Source organism: Bombus terrestris, chromosome 15 (genome assembly GCF_910591885.1).
Source record: "Bombus terrestris chromosome 15, iyBomTerr1.2, whole genome shotgun sequence".
In the NCBI taxonomy this organism is placed as follows: Eukaryota; Metazoa; Arthropoda; class Insecta; order Hymenoptera; family Apidae; genus Bombus; species Bombus terrestris.
In genome coordinates, this window is record NC_063283.1 from 7,705,217 (window position 1) to 7,728,695 (window position 23,479).

Genomic DNA, 23,479 nt, shown 5'->3' on the forward strand with positions numbered 1-23,479 from the left:
TCTATTTGTATGGTACATGTATATAGACACGTATGTAGAATGTGTTTATATCGTACAAATCTCCGAGTTTTTTGACGCAATCGAAGCATAGCAAATCCAATACTCTTTTGCAAAGAAAAGTTATGGATTTCAGGAAAAGAAGACCGTATATATATATAATTTTCCTCTTTTTCCTTTCCCAATTACATACATGGAAATAATTTACTCATCAATGTCGCTTCCTGAGGACGAGAAAGGAAATCATCAAGTCTTTCCACGAGTAATGTTTATTAATCATTTCACTATTCGAGAAGTTGAAATGATAAACGACGGACTGTTCGCTTTTTATAAACAACTGATTTTTTCCAGTCACGGTCTAATGACCAGATTGAGTCATTGATTACGATCAATATCTTGCACTAGCCTCAAAAGTTATAGCAAATTATTCTCGTATTTTCATCTTCTCTCGACACACTCGCTGCGAAATTCCTAAAAAGATTCGTCTTTTACTCTTTTTGGCACTTACATTGTTTACCGCTTCAACTGTTCGTTTCTAAAACAAAATCCACAGAGGGAGAAAAGTTGGGTTCGTTTTCACCCCGGACGCATTACCATTGAGTTCAAACCAGTCCAATGTTTTTCGTCGGTGTCCGCTTGAAAATTCGGAAAGTAGGTTCCGTTTCTGTTTAATTAAGCCGGGAGTACGTTCTAAAACGATAATTCACTGTGTCGCGGGCCACAGGGTATCAGGCGAAAGAGTTTCTCTCGTAAACGGGGTTACTGTTCGTTTGTGTGCATACGCGAGCACAACGACACAGTCGCGAAATGTAGTTCATTTAATTACGAGCGACTCTCCAGTGCGCAAAATTTACAGGATTTTAAATCGTTGCTCGAGGGGGGCGTCCTTTTTTTTTTTAACGGAAGCGTTTTAGAGATTCTTGTTACTCTTTAGACACCGAGAATATCGTTTCTCTTTCTACCCAGCGCGAGATCGTAAAAGTGTCGTAAAAGTCGTGTTAGGAATGCCGTTTTAGTATTCTAATTACCCATATTTTAAGGCTCTGTATTCTTCTGAAGTGTAAATTAAAATCTTAACAAGTGGAAAAAGCTACGTTTCGTGCTTAATACTGGCAAGCTACTGTGAGCTTACATTTTTTTTTATAAAAGTCTCATATAGAAACCCCTCGTACATTTCATTATGGGAGTGCATAGCCTAATTTGATTTAAATTTAATAAAACATTCAATGCTTATCACAAACTGTATGACTTTTTTTTGTATAAATTGATTTTTTGACTTAATCTATGGTAGCAGTATTTTAATGAAAACTTTAAACTATCTTCGGAATACAAAGAGTTAAATCTTCAATAACTAAATAAATCACAGAAATTTTAATAGAACTATTCAAAATTTTTATGCAGACTGCAAATTTTGTGGCCACCTTGCTATCAATTCGAAACGAGAAGGACCTTCGTGTCTATAAAACGTTTCCGAATCGCAACAAGTTAAGGCCATGGTCAGAGGCCTAAGGTCAGATAGAATTTAAAACGATTCTTCAGGATTTTCGTGTAGTCCATAAATTTGTTGTGTTGCTTCGTTACAAATTCAAATGGGGGAAACCTGTTGGCATCCAACTGTAACAACGAAACGATTAGCCATCAGCACTAGGATCGTCGTGTTCTCGTCTAGGTCGGTCGATACGAGCGCGCGGCGATCGTAAGCGGTCGCTGGCTGGCAGGTAGGTTAACAGATTAATAGTTTGTGTATCTAGGAGGCAGCTTAACAACGAAACCAGGCCAGCATCGCTGGCATAAAGTTCGTCGATACCGCTACGCTGATCGAAAAAAGAAAAACCGGAGATCACGCTCGTGCGGACCTATCGGGATAATGAACACAGGTGACTTAATATAGAGGGAGAGGGATAGAGAGAGGGAGGGAGAGAGAGAGAGAGAGAGAGAGTGTCCGTCTATGGTATAATAGAGAGGCAATTCCTGGCGTCTTCCGATAAATCATTCAGCAGCCTGATGCATCTGGTTGAACCTCCTTTGGAGAGGATCAGTGTCGAGAATGGAACGTCTGATTACTTGTTTCGATATTAATGATTACGGAAAAGTGACTCGTCGTGGGGGAATTGATGATGCAATGGGATTGATCAGCAGTGATTATAGGTCTTCCAGTGAAGTAATATCGTACGGTGTATTAGGATCGATCAAGGAATTTTCTTCAAACTTGTCAGATGTCAAAACCGGAGGGCCTTTAAATATGCAACGTCCGAGACGCTTTATTACATTTTCAACGGCAATTACACTCTCCAATTGTCGTTTCTCTATCGACAAGAACATTTTATTGACATCTACCAATTACCTTGTTACAAAAATTTAATCGGATAAATTTTCATCCTACGTATTTCGATCAACTGCAGGTTAAATAAAAAATAAAAATAAAAATCGTCAAATAAAATTGTAAATACACAAACAAAATCTGGCGACAGAACTTTCCAATGAACCAAATACATTCACCTTCCTTCAAATTGTAGCATTTCGCTAAGACGTTGTGCAAATATAACCTACACACAGAGAAGTGTTTGCATGTCAGGTCGCACTAATAGGCGAAAAGTTGATCAGATCCCTGTCTATATGTGGCGACTATTCCTACATTCCTACCGGAACAAGAACAACCAGCTTACCACGATCAAGCGCTTGCACCGTGTATATGACTGTGTGTATACGAACGTGAATCAGAGTGGGGAAGACTATCTTCATTCTGTTGGGTCCCTCCCACTGAGAGACGTTGCTCTCGATAGAACGAGAACGCAGGTGACGGGTCACCGGCAGGCTATTTACCTACTTTAACCTAACTCGCACCTACTTCACCCATCGTTGACCTAAAGTGGTTCTCTGCCTCTTCGTCCTTTTATCGTATCCGCCCTGGCCGCGTGGGTGGCGGGACACCGAAACCGTCTTTCGTTAAACTTTCCGACTGCTCGCGTCCCGAACTGCCCGGAGGGATAGCTCGTTTCGTACGTTCGCGATAACTTTCCTGATACGGGATTGGTCGAGATTATTGGTGAACAAGAAACTATTGAGAGATAGATTACAGGGTAGGGAATCTTCTTCATCGTATAGTTGTTGGGTTTTGAGCTGAATGTTGGGAGAACGGTGGCGAAGAGTTTGGAAATTGTTCGGTGGGGATCGAAGACTTATTTCGACAAAGATTTTGGTTTAGTAAGGCAAAAGTTGAACTTTCTGAGGCAACTTTTTTTTGGGCATGGGGGAACTGACGGATGAACTTCTGGGACTTTTCTTTAGGGAGGTAAAGGTTGATGGATAATCGGACTTGGTGACATATTTTTCGAAATTCTCATTTTTCTGGGAAATGACTATATAATGATAATTGGAGGCTTCTTTTTCGAGGAATCTAACTCAAATTTTATCATTCACAATTGGCAACTAGTTGTAATTACTTTGAACTTGATGATCGCGTTAGACACATAGTTGTCTCAAGCTTTGCATTAGTAACCGTTAACAATAATGTAATGCTTGTAATGATTACTAATAAATACTAGATATAATTAAAACTCAGTGATCGCATTAGACGCTTAGTTATTCCAATGTACTTACTCGCGATGTTGCCATGTTGGTTCGTAGGACAATCGTAGGATCGGTTTCGTACAAAGGTAGCGCGTCTCGGCAAAGCTATCGAAAAACTCGTCCTCTTTGAACGGCCACCTCGACCTGGCGCAATAATCAGCTTTAACCGGCTTCGGCGTGAAACGGATGAAATATCGACTAAATATAACCGGGGCCAGGAACCGGTGGAAAAGAGGGGCAACCAGACACGGTGGGAGCCTCGTGCCACAAATGTAGGACATCGCCTCGTCTTCGAAAAAGATATACGAACGGGAGAGGGACCGATTACGTTACTGTTAATGCTGTTCATTCTCTATGGCCACGATCAAACACGTCCGTTTATTCTCTCTTTACGTTCGGTGCCGTGTCGACACCCATACTCGCCTCGCGGAGCAATTTCAGTCTGTCGAGAAAGTTTCTGCATGTCTCATTTTTATCTCTTTCTTTCTTTATCCCTTTCTCTCTCTCTCTCTCTCTTTTCGTAACGAATCTTCAACAGAGGTTACGAGTACGTCTCTGTGTCAAAAATATCGTTTAACACTAGCATTACCGATAACTTATACATATATATATTTGATTCATCACGCTTTCTCGCGATGTTCGTAGTAGGAGTGGTCGATACAATTTATGAATCAAAACAATAAGAGTCGCTCTTACTGAGAATCGCTATATACTGTATAAAATTATTGAAAATGGACAGTTCCATCTTTTCGTTTACATTCGAATCTTTATACGTTTTTATTGACAATCGACATTTTGTATGGTATAGTAGATATTGAAGGATTTTCGCGAGTAAATTATGTAAATATTCGTCGTCGGATTTGCAATTTCTCCCTTTCCATACGGTTATCTCGTTTTGGGAGGCACTTTCGCGTTGAATATTCAATCGTTCTCTGTTCGGCAGATATCGACGCGTTCGGCCTGAAAATGCGGATCTGAACGTCACGCTGAAAACCCCGGAGAGGAGCAGGCTTGGCTTCCTCCTACTAGGCGAAAGTGTTTTCCGGAGGTGAAAGCACCAGGGTCGAAACTTCGGCCTCTCGGTGCTAGTCGAGGCGCAAAGGTGAAATCAGAATAATTGGATACGGAAAACGATGCGTTCAGTTTAGAATCGACTCACGATATCGTTCTATTTCGTGGCGATCTGACACTTCCCGATATCAGGTTTCCAACGATGTGATACGTCTTTAAAATCTTATTGCCAGTGGTGTCTTATAGCAAGATCATCATTTTGATTTATTCTCCAAGGGAAGATCATCCGTAGGTTGCATATATTTTATCCATTTATAGGAAATTCGAAGGTGTAGAAATGTGCAGAATATAAATGTAGTATGCAATCATTTTTAAAAGGTCAAAAAGAATACCTACTATTTGTAATATTTAGTAGACGAAACAGTTCTCTGTTTTGCTTAGGCTAGTCATTAGTCGTTAAATTCTAAAAACTACTCCAGATTACTCTAACAGTTACGCAAGTTATTTCGAATATGAACTTTGTAGTTTCAGTAGCTTTCATAGTATCTAACGGTATTAATGGTAACTTTCATTTTTTCCAATATTTGAATGAATCACATTTCAGTGGAAGAGGCGTTAGTCTTTCCAATTCTCTTCCTTCCAATTACTGCAATCTTTTACGTTTTGCAACACCCTGTGTATAATATTAGTAACGATTCGACCGAGTGGCCACCGCGTTACGACACGAGGGCAGGGCCCTCGAAACGTCGCCGACGATCCCGAGAACTAGTTCAATTAGAGAAAACCGCGGAAAAGGAGATATCTCTCTACCTCGGCGCATCGAGGTATGAGGGTTTCGGGGGCAACCCATCGTCGTCGTCGGCCCGTAAAAGAGCGGCAGCTCGTGAAACCGGCGACCTTCTCTCGTCCAGTCGAAACTTCTCCGCGATAGGAATCTTCTCTCTCTCTTGGCCACGACCCACCAATGGTTACGCCCCTGGGCCACTTCGACGATATTCCCAGTCATTTCGCGCCAGCTGCGCTCTACTCCGTATCTTGCCGCGTTTTTCGTCCCTTTTTCAACCGCGGGAATTTCGAAATTTATGCTCAAGAAGGTTACACGTTCTCTTTTCTTCTTCGTTCGAGTTCTGTTCATCTCTGGGAGAAATCTCGGCAGCTTTCGGTGCTTTTACTAGAGTCTTCTGGTAGTCAATATTTTTAACGCTGTGAATTTCGTCCTATCTAGAGCATTACTGTTAATCTTTAATTACAGGTATTCGTATCTTTGATATTAATATTCTTTTACAGTTTCTGATTAAATTAATCTTAATCATCGCGGTGAAACCTTTCAAACGTATAATATACGGTGACTCACGAACACTCCTAGAAACTTTTTATGTATACATTATACGAAACATTTTGAAATCTCATTAGCACTGTAGACACGGCTATCGTGATTACGTTTGTCTTTCGAACGGATCTGAAAATATATATAGAAGTTACAAGATATTTATTGGGAGCGTACACTTCCCGAAGATCACCAAAGTATTTGAGCAATCAATTATTCGTTATATTAATAGACAACAATATTTAGTGAGACCATCTATAGCACTAATTGTATGTTTAAGACTACTGTTCATGCTGTATACATACTAATCTTTCACTAAGTGCATGTTTGCAATAAATTTCATGTAATTTCTATATACATTTTCGGGTTGGTTTTAAGTTTTATTATCATCGTCACGATAGACGTATATCATCACAGTATAGACGAAATGTCAAAAACGCACATAATACACAAGTATATATTCATAAAAGAACTGTGTGATAGGTGTATGAATACTTTCGTGTGCCACTGTATGTAATAACTTAGTAAATTTCGAATAAATGAAAATATTACATAATGCAAGCATATTTCCTTTAACATAAATCAAGTTCCAAAGACGGAAAAAGCAAACTCGGAGCTCCTTCTTGTCTAACTTCTCCTCGTTCTTCATCCTCTAGCTCGTATATTTATTCTTTACAACGGACACGAAGCAAATTCGAACAGACTGGAAAAAAGAAGGCGTCGAGTCGAAGTTGTTCGACGATGCTAACACGCCAGCTGTTAAGTGTTTTACTTGGTGCATTTCTGTATCGTACTCGGATAAATCTGGCCAGATCTTTCGTGAACGAAGAGATTTACGCTTGGACGCGTATAAAAAGATCCCCTCGAGCTTCTTCGATGAAAAGCGTGTTTAGAGGTAGAAAGAAATGGAGCCGAAGTTACAAAGGCCTTTTGCTTTCTTTGGGGTCTGTATGGCGCTTTTACGAAGTTTTGGAACTGGTCTTAATCCTGTCAAGATGGTGTTCAGAGGATATTATTATTTTATTGTCTTACTTGATAAAAGGTTAATTCTCTATTTAAGGGTCTTCTTTACTTTTGCGTGTTATTAATTAGAATTTATTTGTTAAAATTGTCTTAAGTGATACTGATCTTGCCGTATTCACCTTTAATTCCACGATCATAGAAGTCTTCGAACGTTTAAGCAATGACTCGGTTGATAATTAATTTTTCATAGATCTTCCCCATCTATTTGTAAAGACTCGTATTAATCCGTATTTTCGACGATTCACGTATTGTCGTCAGAAATCTATGAAATTCAGAGTCCAGGTACTCATGAGCGGTGTACGTAGTCGGCCACGAGGGTAATCCTGTTCCTCGAGCTGAAAGGAGCCGTGTTTAGCACATCGCGCCAGTAAATTTTGGTTGGTCTCGTTTTTCTCTTGTGTGCTTTCGCGGATCAACAGAGAATTCAGATACGATCAGTCTGGAGCGAAGAAAGGAAAAAGAAACAGAAAATACGATGTCTATTCTTTGGATCTGTTAATCGGTGATAACGCGTCGACAGAGATAGCGCGTCACGCGTAACAATAGAAAGAAAAAGGTGGATACAGGGAGAGAGTGGATCACTCACGTGCGTTCTTCATTCCCCGATTCTCGACTGTCCCATTTCATCCCGATTTCTATCAAGATTACTTTGTCATGATCCTCCTTTAATCATTACCATATCGAAACATGCGATTGGAAATGCGATACCAATGATTTTCATTCGTAGCTTTACTGTTACTCGTACAGCTTTGTCATATAGGGTGGTTTTAAATTAATCATTGATCTATTAGACAATGCAGCACTCGCTATAACGCGTGTAAATCGGCATTCTGTTGCCTGTATATAACTTATTAAGAATCGTGTTGCATTTAGTCGATGATAAATGCTCTTCGAAATTGACGCTCGGAGTTGCGGAGGCTGGATCAGTTCCAACGTGCTTTCTAAGTGACATTTACTTACACATTGTATCGATAATGATATTGCATTTATCTCTGCCATTTATTTACCTCTGGAGAGTACGATTTATGAAAATGTCCCCGTACATAAACGGTCAAATTTTGAACCAAATATCATAACTGTCCAAATCACAAAACATTTGATCAGGAGTATATATATCCTCTAATTTTGCTCGATCTTCTCTCTTCTTCCCGCTCTCCAGTAAGTAAAGTTCACGGAACCAACAAGAGAGACTTCTAACCGTTCGTCGTGTTGCGTGGGTGAGAGAAAAAGGACTCGCGAGAGCACCGAAAGGTCCGCGTGGAACGGTGCTCGGTTCTGATTGTGAGCGGGCCGATCGGGCCGACGCGACGAGTCAGACGTGCCGAGGCTATGACCGCGTTTCTTGGTGGGCTAAGTGGCACGCGCCTACCTGCCCTCTCTTACCTTCTTCCCCGTCTCCTTCTCCACTCCCGTAATCCACACTCCCACTCTTCGGTACTCGTTTGCCACCTCCCGATCAAATAGGCCGCACTCGATACATTCTGTCGTCTCGGTAGCGTCCACGGAACCACGTTTCTACGTTGATATCGCGCCGCCTTTTTTTGCCTCCGCTTCCGCCACGTTCGCGCCCACGTGGATCTTCACTTTCCCTGTTTCGCGGTCCCCGGAAGTGTCGCTCAGACCACGGCCTCTCTTCCCAACCGACGCACCGGTTTCTGCATCTCTAACACTTGGACCGATCGTACGCTTCGTCTCGATGATTCGTATATTTCTCAATTATTTTCATTTTTTACTTTGGATTTCTGACGTTTGTATGATACAAGGAAGTTATAAATTAAGCTGTGTAATAGTAGTATTTGTTGATGCTTGTGGGATATAAAGAGGTTTGTATATCATGTTATGTCCTAGAGCCGCGCAGAATAAAGAGAGTGAAGATTTACGATTGGACTGCGGACTTTTATGCAAATTTTTACGAAGTTGGTCAGAAGTTAAGAAGTAAGGCCTCGGGAAAAGATTGTCTTTCCTACGAAGCATTGCATAAAGCAATTTGAATATTTTATATATTTTTTCATATTATGTGTATTCGGTGTAACTTTACAGTTTCAGATTTCCTACAGATTCGTGAAAATCCGCAGTTTGTTTATTACGTATATGATTAATGGTATCTCACTTCCCAGTACAAAAACTTTTCGATATTAATATTCCGTGGGGTAATATATTTTCTCGCATCTCGTGCAAATTTTAGAAATATTTTACAAATGTAAATGTTTGTATTATTATACAACAGTTTGTTACTTCGAACATTTGTACCTTTTTTTGATAAAAGTAAAAATTGAAACTAAATAAACTTGTTACATCCTAACCCTAGATGTAACATCTGTTGGGTAGTTTCAATGATTCCACGGCTGTGGTTTTTTGCCTCCTTCTCATCGTCAGTCTAATTCAACACTTTGCAATCTGTATTATTTATTATTTATTTATTATCTGTATTTACCTATTTATTATATGTCTATATACCGACTTACGCTATATTCACTATGTCATATTAGGCTGTCCAAAAAGTTTCTCTCCTTTTATAAGGAAATAATAGATACACATTTTTTGTTTTACATTATTTTATTGAATTATGTACGATCCCCTTTTGTTCTATTGGAATATTTATCGTAAGTGCTATACGTAAATATATAATACTATATGCAAATATTATATTTACTACAAAAATTGGTTATCTCGCGCAACATATAGAAACTTGTTAGGTTCTAGGATGTTGTTACATCCTCTAGGAATTTTCTACCGACGACAGGATTGAAAATTGACTATTTTCTATAACTGTGCCTCTTTTGTCCAATCCTAGTTAGGATTTCATGCTTTTACCTGCCATATTTCTGTCAATCTCTTTGTCCAAGACACCTGAAACGTGATTACTTTGACTACTGACCGACTTCACGATCTCGCTATATCCTGACCCGTATCATAATCATTGGACGAAACCACGGGCGGTCGCGTATTTGCTCGTCACGCGAGATGAGGGAATCTCGATGGGTAATTGAATCCTCGCATGCCATCGTGACATGGAAGCCTGTCTTTCGAATTCTAGGTAAGAGGAGTTTGCGCGATTCCACTGAAACGTTCCAGCAAGTATTCTGGCATTCGGTATAGACTCTGCCGAGAAAAGTAGAATTGGGCGTGTAACAGTCGATTGGTATTTGCTCGGCTGTAGATGAATCCGGACACGGAAACTATGATGTTCTTTGCATAGTTGATTAGTATTAGATATGGGACGAAAAATTTGATCCCAGATTAGAAAGAATTTTAAATTGATTATGGTTCGATTTAGACAAAGAATACTTTGATTAACGCTTAATTACTGGTATCGCTGTTATGACAATTCCGCTATTAAACTTCATATTATTTGATTATTATTATATCGCGGACATTTATACAAATTCATATTTTGGAAATATTTTAGAGCTCAAGAACCTGTATCTTGGGTATTTCAAACCATTTTGCATATTGTGTGCATTTTATAATCCGCAGTCTAATTATGATAATCTGGGCAGTTTGATCAATAACTATCTTATTACGTTATAATATTATAATTTCAAATTCATTTATTACCCACTAAAGAGAAAATTCATACAATGAAAAAGAAAAGTATTACAGAGCCAGCCAAGAAGAAACATTAATTCTCGATTACGTGTTTACCGCGTCCCACTAAACGGAACGCGTTGTCTTATCAATGCGAGCGAAACGATACGGCCCAACTTCTTTAATTTTCCAGGATTTCGATAATGAAAACGGAGCATCCCCGTGGCGTTGATGATTTACGAGCGATCTTGAAGCAGCCTCGATGGTATTTGTGAGTTATGCAAATACAGAGTGCGCCGTTTAGAAACAGGGTCGCATCGCTTGAGAAGATCTATCATTTTCTCTTTCTCTCTCTCTCTCTCTCTTTCCATTTTCTTCATCTCGCTCTTCTATCTTATCTTTCTAATGTCTTACTCCTCGCATTCCTCTCCTCTCCTCTCCTGTCCTCCTTCGCCGTGCTCATTATCACGATTTTCCATTACCCTCGTTCGAATTTCCACGCTCGACGACCTGTGCGAGAGTCAGCAGTCAACTGCATGTTATACATTTTATCCTTATTAGCGTCGTGGTTTGCTAGGAAGGGCGTCTTTTTTCTTGCTATCTTTTGGTAGAATCAATTGAGAAGAAGGAAGAGAATTTTTAAAGGATTTCAGTGGAATAACATTAAGTCGAATGATAAAATCATCCGAGTCTCGTTAGAGCAGTTCTCTTACTCTTTGCAAGTTTCTATTATACTTATTCGAGATTCTGTTATTCTTTGCAAGAATAGTAACTTTTCGAAAGTTATATTACTTTTTGTAACCATCGTATACTTCCATTCTTCGTCCTTCGTTCTTCAGCTATCAGTGGAAATAGATTTCTATTTTTCAACGTGCGTTTTGATTTAGTTCGCTTGTTGGTTTGATTTTTATTCCATTTCAAGGAAACACCAAAATTTACCTATCGTTCGTCCAGATCGATCTTATTGACCTTAACTTCATCTCGATTATTCACTCGAAAGCAATGCACACACTGCGAGCGTACATCGCGTAATCATTCGGCGGTTACGTCGCGAAACAGCGACGATAGCGATAGAAGTAGAAGTAGAAGTACAAGTAGCATTGAAGAAATAGTTAAATAAGACAGTTACAAACGATGGTAAACAACCAAAGATAGACAACACCAAACAATGATAAATGGGAACAAACAAAGATAAATAATAAATAACAGCGTCAAACGACAGATACCGGTCGTTCGAGTTCAGCCGGTCGAACCAGAGTGCTTAGAAAGCCAACGTGAGCAAACCTGGTGTAATCCTATATTGCCGACACGGTTCAGGTTAGTCGCATTCGCCGTTCTCTAATGCAAGTAGGCGAATGCAACTAACCGGCTGGGAGAACTAGGCGAAATTAGAATGTTTGTCCGATTGCGTATTGCACCGTTGTACCAAACTCGAACACGAAGTTCGATTTTCTGAATATAGATAAAATCAAGGAATCTTCATCTTCCCTTTCGTTTACGTTTCCCTCTTCACGGCCGATAATTTCGCAAAAATCTTAAAGTAGCTTCACGATAAACTGCCGTAAAATTATGGCAAGGCTAAGAATTTGACCAAGAATTCGAAGCTTTCCTTCAAATAAATTGTTTTGTATATAGCACACATTAGCATTAGTTCGAATTCTCGTCAGAATATCTGACATAATTGGACTGCCTATCCGATCTTGAACTTCACATAGAAAAATCGTCTTCAAGAAACGATAACTACGACGTGGTTTCAAAGGCGGCCAGAGGAAATTAAGTTTTCGAGAGGCGCGATTCTTCGAGTCGCGGCTCTTAGCTCTTTTACTCGGCACGACGAGCAAATGGTTTCACTTTTAGGTCACCTTCGCGTAAGTACATTCAGATTTCACCATTTCTACCGACAGCTTCGGGTCCTTTCGCTCTCTCGAAACGCTCGATATTCTTCGTTCATACACTTAGATATCCTCGAGAGTCGGCTCAATGCCAGATTACCAGGCAGAAAATTGTTGGGAACCGAGTTAACTCGAGGATATTTGTCCTTCGGATAGCGTAAATTTGTTCTAATCTATCAACTGCGTTTTAAACAAATTACCTTAGTCGAGGGAACGAAACGGCGGACACTGATGTTTACAATAGTGACTATATTTCTTACGCAACAGTCGATATTGGAAACGATCAATCATGCGTTGTAAGAGCACACCCACGAGTTTATCTCGGCGACCTAAGCCATAACAGTTCTGGTGAGACGTGCGTATATTTCTATCCTTATATCCGAGATAAGAAATTCTATTAAAATATTATAATTACGAATGGAGAACGGTAATGCAACCAACGTAGTCGAACAAATTTTATTGCTTGCGTTTCGTTTATCAAGCCTTTGTGACAGCGATAAACAATTATTTATTTCATCTGGATTATACTAAAACAGATTCTTTTATATTTTTGTATAATATGTTTCTGTCCAGTTACATTATAACGCTAAATATAATTTTTTCATAAAAAAAACAGCTGATAATGGAAACAGATATGATATATGGTTTATTAATTTAAAGACTCGGATAAATTTAATTTTTAAGGTTAAATTTGTTAGATCTCTTGGTCGGTACTTTTTATATATTAATGTAGCATCGATACACTTTCTTCGTCAATTAATTGTCAATGCTATACGCATAGGGTGCACCAGAGGTTTCTGGTTTTTGTCTGCGTGTTTTATGGGCAAAAGTGAGAGTAAAGTAAAAGCGAGGGAGTAAAAGTAAAAGTAAGACGAAAATGTCGTATGAGCGTAGGTTAGTGAGAGCTAAGCAATATATGAACATAAATAAACAGCTGTATAGTAGACGTAGTAGATAGTATGAACAAAAAATTGTAGTAAAAGTAGGAAATGTGAAGGTCTTAAGTTGGTATGGCTTGTTATGAACGAGTTCTAGCAAAAATATGAAATGTGAAGGTCTCTTCGTTAATGAGCTGCCAACATTTTAAAACAAAATCCCGTTTTTCATTCCTTGAAAGTAGTTACCCTTTTTTAAGCAAATGGAAAGGCAATGAAAATGAAGACAGCATCGTTAAGACAGGATACGAAATGATTAGCAAACGACTCCATTAACAGGTTAGCATGTTACAACTTTTTTTACACTCTCTCTAAATCCATATGTCTATGATAATGTACCGGTATACCTCTACTTTACTAAAATGCAGACTCATGTTTTCTAAATTACCATGTTTGCAGAACATTAGTTACGCGATATATAAATTTTCAATGCGAACTTGCTAGCTATGGTCAGAATTTCAGTATCCGTGAATCTTCAAATTTCTACATTTTTAAATTTACGATATTCCGAATTTGTTAATTTTCTAATCTCCAGATTTCAAAAATCTTACGAGTGTCCAAATTTCTGAATTTTCAGATGCCAAACTTTCAAATATTTAAATTTCCAAATTATTCGTGTTCCGTGTACATCAGGCGAACAAAATCAAACCCAAGAAGCTTACTCTCAACGAAACTGAAAGGTCTGTTCTTTGCAATATTCCAGTATTTGAAACGGGGTAACCTTTCTGCATGTGCAACCCTTTCGCGATTCGAAAGGTTAACAAAACTTGAAAGAGAAAGAAATCCCAAGGCGTGACTGGTTTGCCGATCCAGCTGAGACCACTTCACCTTAAGGTCAGGCCGAATTTAAACGCGACGAACCTAGCCGGGAATGAATTTTTTAGCACGGCCCTGGAGATATATTTACAAATATGTAAACCGTGGACCTAAATGCCAGCAGCTTTCCCGGAGACCTGGCCTATCTGGTCTGGCCTAGCTCGCCACGTCATTACGAAACTGCTCGTTAACGTAACTGTAACCGAGTAATCGTCGCTCGAATGTTGTCATCGCTCGTAAAAATATCTTCTGTCGAACACCGTGTTCCTAGAGTCGTGCGTAAGACAACAAAATCAGAATAATTTGATTAGACGTATCAACAACCTCTCAGAGGACAAATTCTGCTCAAAAAAATATAGAGAACAATTTTTTCATACGATACTTTATTTCGGAGAAAATCAAATTCCTAATTCCAATAAATTCTAAATATATAGACTCTATGATATTTATGGAATTATAACGAAGCAGACATCAGAGTATACAGTTTATTATTATTATTATTATTATTATTACCGGAGGAAACATAATCTATTCTTAATCTCATTACTAATCCAACCGATTATCGATACCAAATATAAAATTTGTGAAATAAATATGATTTTCAAAATTTATAGAATTGCCAGTTGTGTTCGACTATTCGCTATTAAAGTTCTCTATTTCATCGATAGAATGACGACCGATGGTTTAATATGCTACAATTACGATCTTCATTAATGATTAATATGTAAAAACACGACTACTTGTTATCTGACAGATCGTGGAGCCACGTACAAAAGACTCACTGTGACGAGACAGGACTTGGTCTCGGTCCACTTATCGCGGGGCGACGACGTCGCAAACGCATTCTACTTGCGATTTGGAGCAAGCGTACACCCCTCTTCAGCAGTATTAGATGTCTTAATCATAAGTATTGTATGAGACACCTGCCGGTCTCATACAGGTTCCGTAGATCAAGTACGATAATAGAGTCAGATTACGAACGAAAACGGTTATACGGTGCAGAATTTGTTCGCGTCGTATATCTTCCTGTTTGTTTCACGAGAATTTTGTACTTTTTATCGTACATTAAAATATAAAAAATTTTAGACGTCAAGATAAAAATATCTACGGAAATTCATACAGAATTCATAACAATTTTTACGATCAGCAAATAGAGATTATCGCAACTAATAAACGTCTTTATTTCATTTGTTCTTCGTTGGTTTTACGGCGAGTAACGATTCTCTTTGCTATTCGACGATTTATGTTTTCTGGGCAATTACACGGATAATAAGTTCATCATCTCTCATCGTTGAGCAATGAAATTTCCAGAATTCGTGCAGTGTACACGTTTAACCTTTTAAACGTGGACTTGGACACGATGACGAGTTAACTCGCCTTTTGTGAGAAATATTTCCGGAACGGCGCGCGAGATTAACCATTTAAATGCCTCGGGTAGCATTAAACATTTGCTGTTCGCACTTTTGCTCGAGTAATCCGCTCGTTATGTCGTTTTAACGTTTCCTCCACGCTTTCTGCGAATTTCCCTCGTTTAATTTTCCTACTGAAACTATATAACGAGCCGGAGAAATTTGTCTAAAAATTATACAAAATTTTCATCGAAAAATTTTAAAACAATATATATACACACACACATATATATATATTATAGCTGTGGTTAGTTCTAATGTCAAACGCAGTGCAAAATCATTCGCGATCGAATGCAATAGTATCGACCAGTAACCTAATTCGTTCTCCAAAAATGTAGAACAGCCTCACTCAACAATACGGTTCCACGATCGTGCCGGTTTGCCAACAGACGCCTCGCTTTACGCAACAATCGATGTTGAAACATGTAATCAGCAGTTCTTCTTTTTCTCTTTTCGCAGTCCTCATTACGGTCGATCAACAGAATCTCTAAGCGAACGATTTCTTACCCACTTTTCAGAATATTTATTTCTATCGCCTTTCTATCTTTATCTTTTACACGTGTATTGACCTTAAAATTCATCTCAAAACAGGATAATCGAAACCGTTTCGTTCGTTTAGTCGAGACGATCTCGTATAAATTTCTTTTCTTTTTCTCTTTCTCTGGCCGTTCGGTAATTATGCTCGTGCACGAATGGCCTATTTAATTCAATGAAACGAGCCATTGACGAGCCTATTCAGCCATACGACAACCACGAGGTCACGTAACACAACGGACCACACCCACACGCGGACGCACACCAGCGTGGATCACACCCATGTGGTCGCGTATACTTGCACGTACACAGAGAGTAGCTGGCACGCGTGATCGTACGATTAATTTGATTTTACGGCCGGTCGATCTCTCGATCGCATCGGGAGAGATGCTGCTGGCAATACGATTCTCTCACTGGTCGAGTTGGGATTTCGAGGTCCATCGAAAAGTTGATCTCCATTCTATTTGTTGTAGCGTGAAGAAATACAGATTTTTGTTATTAAATTGATCCGCCCGAAGTTCGAATATAGCTAATATTGCTCGTTAAATTTTATGTTAGTGTCACATCGAAGAAGAAGAAGAAATTTATTATTAATCGTATATATTTGACGTTAAGAGAATTTATTGAGTAGACAATGAAAAGAGTTTTATTCGATAAATATACACTGCTCAACGTAATTAGAAGATCGCTACGAATAATTCTGTTGAAGCAATCAAGCAAGTAAAAATAAAAGTCATAGTCATTAGCATATTATTCGTATGATAGTGTAAGAAAAAAATAGTTTTTAAGAGAATCGTCAAAAAATATATAAACACGAGAAACGAGAATAAAAATCAATGTGACACGAAAGAGATTCTCTGATAATTCCGTATGACGCAGTGATAAGTTAATAACAAATAATCTCTGTAATAATTTAACAATAGAATAAAATAGCAATCATGCAATTACTGCACTCAGCCTGCCAAATTCGAATTCGTTTCACTTATCTGTGCTCCACTTGTTCGAGCGATTGCTAAACGTTTCAATGGATTTCCGCGTTTCTCAGCGAAAGCCTGTGAGAAAACACGTTGCGCAGTCGATCTTTTCCCATGGAAGCACCAGGGTCGCGATTTCAAAATCTCCTTATCGATTTCTGATTTTTCAACGTTATCTGACGTTTTGTTTACCGGGAAAGCAAAGTGAGAACACATGCGGTATGTATGGCGTGGTAGAATTTCCATAAGACGAAAAATACGTAACGTTGCGAGTTATCCATTGCACACTTACCGACAAGTGGCCTCGATTCCTTCTTCTGCACTTTCTCGCTGGTTTTCTGCCCGAAACCGGGCAACAATGTTGCGACTGATTACTGAATCTCTCAGAAGCTCTCTCGTATCCTGCTCTGCTTGTTATGGATGTTGCAACGAGCTCATTTAGTTTGCTACGGAAGAGTAATCCTGTTTTCTCCTTTCATTTTGTACCTTTAAATTCGATGTTCGAACGCTTCGAATGAAAAATAAGTTTGGAGTTAACGAAACAGAGATTACCAGCGAAGTTAGCTATTAACTCTGAAGCAGAAATCAGCAAGATTATCAAATCAGCGTGAAGACGATATCGCGATCGCGTTTTTCCATTTCAAACTTTTCATTCATAAAGATTTTGTAACTCCTAATACTATGGTCGCTATTGGGGACTACGAAGAAGCAACGAATCAATTTTCGAAATTTAGAAAAATATTCAGACAATTAAATTTCGATACAAAGAAAAGATTTGGCACAAGCCTATATTGTTGTATGTTGTTCTGCAAGACAAAGGAAATATCGCGAAAGGAACACATTTTATAAAGCAAACGACGTTCCAGGAGGAAAGCAACATAACGAGTATTCCAAACAGTATGCCAAATACAGACCTCGAATATCAGTAGAAAACAGTAAAATTCTGTCTTCTGCTTCTTCCATCTAAACCTACTACTTAGCAACGTTAAAGGCACTAGGCAATTACTGACGTAAACATCTTGTATACTTCTACAAAATTAACAAAATCCTTGCCGCGATATGATGCAAATATGATGTAGATTAAAAAAGTATACTTCGACGAACCTTCGTTACTCGATAACGAAGGAAGGAGCGTGTGGTTGGAAGTGCTTGTCACGCTGCAGCGTATTGGTGGCACGGCAGTAACGATACTCGAGATGACGATGGTACCGTGGTACGTTACAGCGATGGGGTTATGCTCCTACTTACGAGGAACGACGAACGCGGTTAGCCTAGATCACAGTAAGACAGAGAGGGCAGCGGCGGCTCGTGCGCGTGCACCAGAGCGAACAGAGCGAGCACAGGGTATAACGCCACGAAGGGGGCCACGCGATAAAATCCCGGCAAAGCAAGACACCTCGTGGAGAACACGATACGCTTTTCTGCAGCTGCTGAACGACCAGCCAACACAGCCAGCCAGTCGACTAACCGGCCGATTTCGCTCGCGTTGCAAAAGCTCCGTTTTTCTTGTGGGAACTCGAGTGCTGCCGCGTACCGAATACATGATCGTTACGTTCACGCTGTCATCGTGCAACGTAATCGGCCGGTGACGGTCCTCGTGATGACGACGTCGCGTTAAGTGGGGAGTTACGCTTCGAGAGAAACGCGATTAAGAAGCTACGTAGATTTTTCTTTTTATTTTGTTTCAAATTGCGCATAAACTACTATGATCAACATGGATAGATTAGTATCCAAGATCGGTTTCATTGGCATTTTAAGCTTTAAGTTCGGTGCTCGAGTATTTCGAATGACACAAGACTTGGAAATTAATCGGACGGAGGATAGAGAGTTTTATAGTTTTCATCGAATTTAATGTTCGAATATTTTGAATAGCCGAGAGCGTTAGAAATATAAGCGATCTGATAGATAGTTCGTAGTTTGTGCATCCTGCTACAGCAAGATTTTTCGTTCTAGTTATCTTTTAATTATCTTCAACAGTTTTTTTCTTAACATATTTTGCAGAAAATACGTTTGCTTTACCATTAATAAAAATCCGTTCCAAAGAAATTAAAAAATGAATTCGAACAATTCTCACCTCTCATTACGTCATCGCTCACTTTAGCTACAAAGGGTGATCTACAAAGATTTGACTTATTATTTTTCAATTTTCCTGAAATATCTCCGTGATGTTTCCAAAGGATCAAACAGAAATAAGGTTGTCACTAGGGTGATATTGATGAGGCTTAGGACGAAACGCGAGCACACGTGCATCGATGCACCGTCGAACAACTTTGTCAAGAGATGTTTTTCACGGAGGCTTCGGCTCGTGCAACCTACCTACCTACATAAACACGATGCTCCGCTTTGCTTCCCGTTCTCCTTACGAGCCCCTGCATTGCACCTCCTCGAGAAAATGAGAGAAAGAGAGGCAGCTGCCGGGCCTGAGGGGAGGAGAAGCTGGGTTGCAAAAAAAGGTCGAGAGTTGAGAGTAGGCAACCCAATTTTGTGACGCTCGCTTCTAGGTATTTCGATGTATCGCGCACGGGTCAAGGTCGGCCGAGATTTTTTACCAGCCAAGTGTCAGTCGTTCTAAATGATTCCGACCACGGGGCCGACATCTCTCTGAGTCGCTTTCCGCGAATCCCATCGGAGATCTTCGCTAGCAAATTGCATTTCCCAGCTGCGCCCATTGACATCTGCCAATTATCGAGATACCAAATTTCAATTGTCACTAGTCAATTCTGAATTCTCACTGACTATCTAATTCTCACTATTTCTCACTAACGATATCTAGTCGAGGAGCGTGCACAAAGGACATGATAAGTCCATTCGTGCTTGAATTCACAAATGTAAGTTTCCTAGAGATAGGTGACGGATCTATGAAATTTGATAAACGATCAAATTAAAAAATAAAATATCTGATCTCACGGCCGAGTAAAAAGTTAGTTCCAGTAAGATGGAATTATCATGCGTATAGTTACAAAAGATTGCAAGAATCTAAGTTACGCATATTTAAAACTTAAATTACCATTTTCCAATTTCTCAGCGCCCGCTCTCAACCTTCCCGCTCTAGTCATTCGACTTTCAGACTCCATCTTCGAGCACTGCAATTCCACCTCTGGTGGTATTCTCCCGAAGAGAATACCGTTCTCCATCTGCAGAACATGTTTACCCAAACTTATTATTCTAGAAGCTGCCCACGCCGCGCAGCCTCGTTCGCGCGACACGTTTCTCCGCTAACGAGCAATTTTCTCGGGAGATATTTTTCTCACACGAACAACGTCTCGTCTCGTTCGTTGGTTCACGAACCAAGCGAAAGTTTCTCATTCGGCTCGGGACGTACGTCTCGCCGATAAGTCTTGGAATTAATTCGACGATATGCATCATCTGCCTCGCGGTTTTAACGGAATTCGATCGTGAATCAGGGACAAGAGGAGGCACGTTTGTGATGTCATAGAAGTAGGGCATGGTGGAAGTGCCTCTCGATATCGTCGGTCGAGATTCTGCAGTCGCTTCATCATCACATAGACAAACTCGATTCAGCCGGATCGCGTCATGGGCAATCGTTGTTAAGGAGGCGTGCTCCACGTGAGATTGCGTTACTTTCCACCGTTATTTTAGTTACGAGCGGTTGCTTTTAAGAGCGACTCGTGAGAATCGACGAGCACATTTCGAGTATCACTGTAAAGATGCTATTGTACCATTGATGATGTTATCCGTATTAAATTTTTATGGATAATATCGTTCAGTTAAAACGGACTTAAACTAGAGACGCAAAATGTACAGGTATTGCGAATTTCTGTATCTTCAGTGCATCTTCGATGCATCGGTCTTCCTGGAATAATCCTCATGAAACTCCTTCTATTTTCTGAACACGCGGGAAAACAAGGGAAACGGTTCAGACAGAGTGCAAACGCGCATCGTACCGACCGCTCGTATCTGGGACGAATTTTGCAGAAATCTGAAACGCAAATCTCCTTTCTCTCGTTCGTTCCGTTCTCGAAACGAACTCGACGTCGTTTTTTTAATACCGACGTCTCTGACTGTGTATAGCGTATACTTTGTCGCGTGACGGAGGAAATCGTGCCGGATCGCAGCGAGCAACGATGAATATTGTTGCAGTCGAACACGAGGGAAAGTCGAAGAAACGTTTCAGCAATCGAACCCTTTAACGTTACGTGAGTTATTTCAAACTAATAATATCGGAGTCTTCCGTAGATCAGTATCATAGTCAATTTTACAATTCGTATCATTTAGTTCCATAAATTCTACGAATAATTAGATCGTAGATATAGGAGATTACCAGTGGAAAAGAACTGATAAGATATCGTCTGGGAAAAAAGTTCCCAGAAACTGTTAGCATTCAAGTTGATATAAAAGAAGAAGAAGGATGCTTTATCTTACCTACAGTGGTATACACCGGTACGACAAAGCAGTAAAAATGTTCCCGTAGTAAAATGGCTCGTTTAAAGCGTATTACACACAATGAAGCAGACGTGGTACCTGTTTTCCACTAAGGTTGCAGTAGCCGTCCACAAAAACGTCCCTTTAAAGCAGACCCAAGCGTTCCCTATCATTGCCTGGCTACGCTATATTCCAGACAATGCTGGAAAGTTTGAGAGATTCGTCGTTTTTCTGTTATGCTTTCGTTATTATGTACTTTGGTATGCGCCAGAGGAAAGTCGTCTGCTTTCTATTAACCTGTTAACTGCTTCTGATGAGCATACTCGTTTCGTTTTACTCAAACGGTATACAGCTTGAACAAACACTGAATACCTTTCGCATATATTTATAGAACGAATAAAATATGCATTATTTAAATTATCCGAAGTTTTCTTTAGTTGAATTATTATATTTTTGAAATTTAATATCGCGCAACCAAATGATAAATTATATAGGTTTCGTGTTCCTTGAACCTTTCGAGTGTTCGCATCAAAGATAATATATAATTTTCGTGTCGTACTCTATGATATCGTGAGTTACGAATTAAAAGGACTTTCACTTTTCAAAAAAGATACCATGACACGTATTTGGAAGCGACAATAATGAGCTGTAGATTAATGAAGCGTGCACGGTGCATGTATTAAGTGATACGAATTACATATGTACAAAGCGTAAAACATTAAACTTCTCGATGTTTCAAGGATCAATTACGAAATCTGCCAATCGTAGTTGTTATTCCTCGTGTCATATACATAATTACAAATTAATCCATCAGACAAATAGTACGTTCTTCTGTCTTTACTCTTTTTCTCTTTTTTATTTCAAGGTTCTTTTAAACCGTAATGAGTTAACGGAATGTCAACACTTCGTAAGATTGTCATTAAGAAACAATAAAATACATTACAATGAAAATGAACTGCGACGATAAATTATATGCAAATGTGGCACATTTATCTTTTTCCTGTATCGATGTGTACGTACTACAGCTTCTATATATTCTCTGATCTCACGAGGTGAGGGAGAAGCTTATGAATTCATAGCAATTGGTGATCCCAGACTGTCGGGTGCTGCTGGTACGCGTTAGCTTCACGCCGAGAATCTTTATAAGGGATCCTTTCAACGATGTTGCACCTTGAAACGTTATTAGATCGACCTAGAAACATCATTTAAAACTTCATGTCGGGATTTAGAGTGAACGTCAGGGATATTTCTGGTTGCGAATATTTTTAATATTTCACACGTTCGTGTGAATTACTTTCGACGTTTTTATATTCCCGCGTATGGTATCGATGTTTCGAGTGTTTTCTTATTTAAGTCGAATAATTGGGATATTCCCTGCGTTTTTACGAATATTTTGACTTTGATAAATTTTTAGATTATCTCTGATATTCGAACGAATGTTGACAGTATTTTCTTTTAATATTAAACGCTGTACGCATGTTTAAAAAATAGATGCTGGCTAATCGTAGTCGTTAATCCAGTTTAACTTTCACTTTTCTCCAGAGAGAAACTCTGGTATATTTTTTACAGCACAGGTAATAATTTGTAGAAAATCAAACGTAACACGACTACAAACTTACTTCTTCAGAATGTTTCTTATGATTTTGTCTCCCCCCCTTTCTCTCTCTCTTTTAATCTCTATATCAAATATCAAATGATGTTAAAATGTAGAGAAATAGAAATTGAGATATCTCAAGTAGACTTTTACACTCTGATTCGGTAGACAAACAAACTGTTACACTTGAGCAAGGTATAGCGAGGCAACTGGATTCCTTCATATCTAGGCAAATATGCAAGCAATAATTTCAATTGTGTCGATACTCTGACAGGTAACGTTAGTACGATTTATTTGTATAATCCTTACAAGTTTACAAATATCATAGTCGTCCATAAATCGTCAGACACCCAATATTCTTATGTTTGATTAATATGAACAATCGTAAGCAAGAAATAAAACTTTTCTACAATCTTATTCGACAAGTAGCAGATCTCACAGCTACATGTCGTAACGCGGTTCTTCATTTTTCGTTAAAAAATTGCG

At 39.2% G+C, this 23,479-nt stretch overlaps 1 protein-coding gene and 1 long non-coding RNA gene across 7 annotated transcripts in view; one reads left to right on the plus strand and one right to left on the minus strand.

Moving 5' to 3' along the window:
- LOC100647246 (origin recognition complex subunit 2) overlaps nt 1-23,479 on the plus strand; it is a 113,106-nt gene that overhangs the window by 27,618 nt on the left and 62,009 nt on the right. The window lies entirely within an intron of this gene.
- LOC125386384 lies at nt 9,786-18,577 on the minus strand. 2 transcript variants are annotated; one of them, XR_007226480.1, is made up of 3 exons: nt 18,121-18,577; nt 17,309-17,524; nt 9,786-10,966 (listed from the first exon to the last, which is right to left on the minus strand). It is a non-coding gene; the product is annotated as an uncharacterized LOC125386384 (long non-coding RNA). The 2 variants fall into 2 exon arrangements; XR_007226479.1 differs by lacking the exon at nt 9,786-10,966 and adding an exon at nt 13,003-16,502.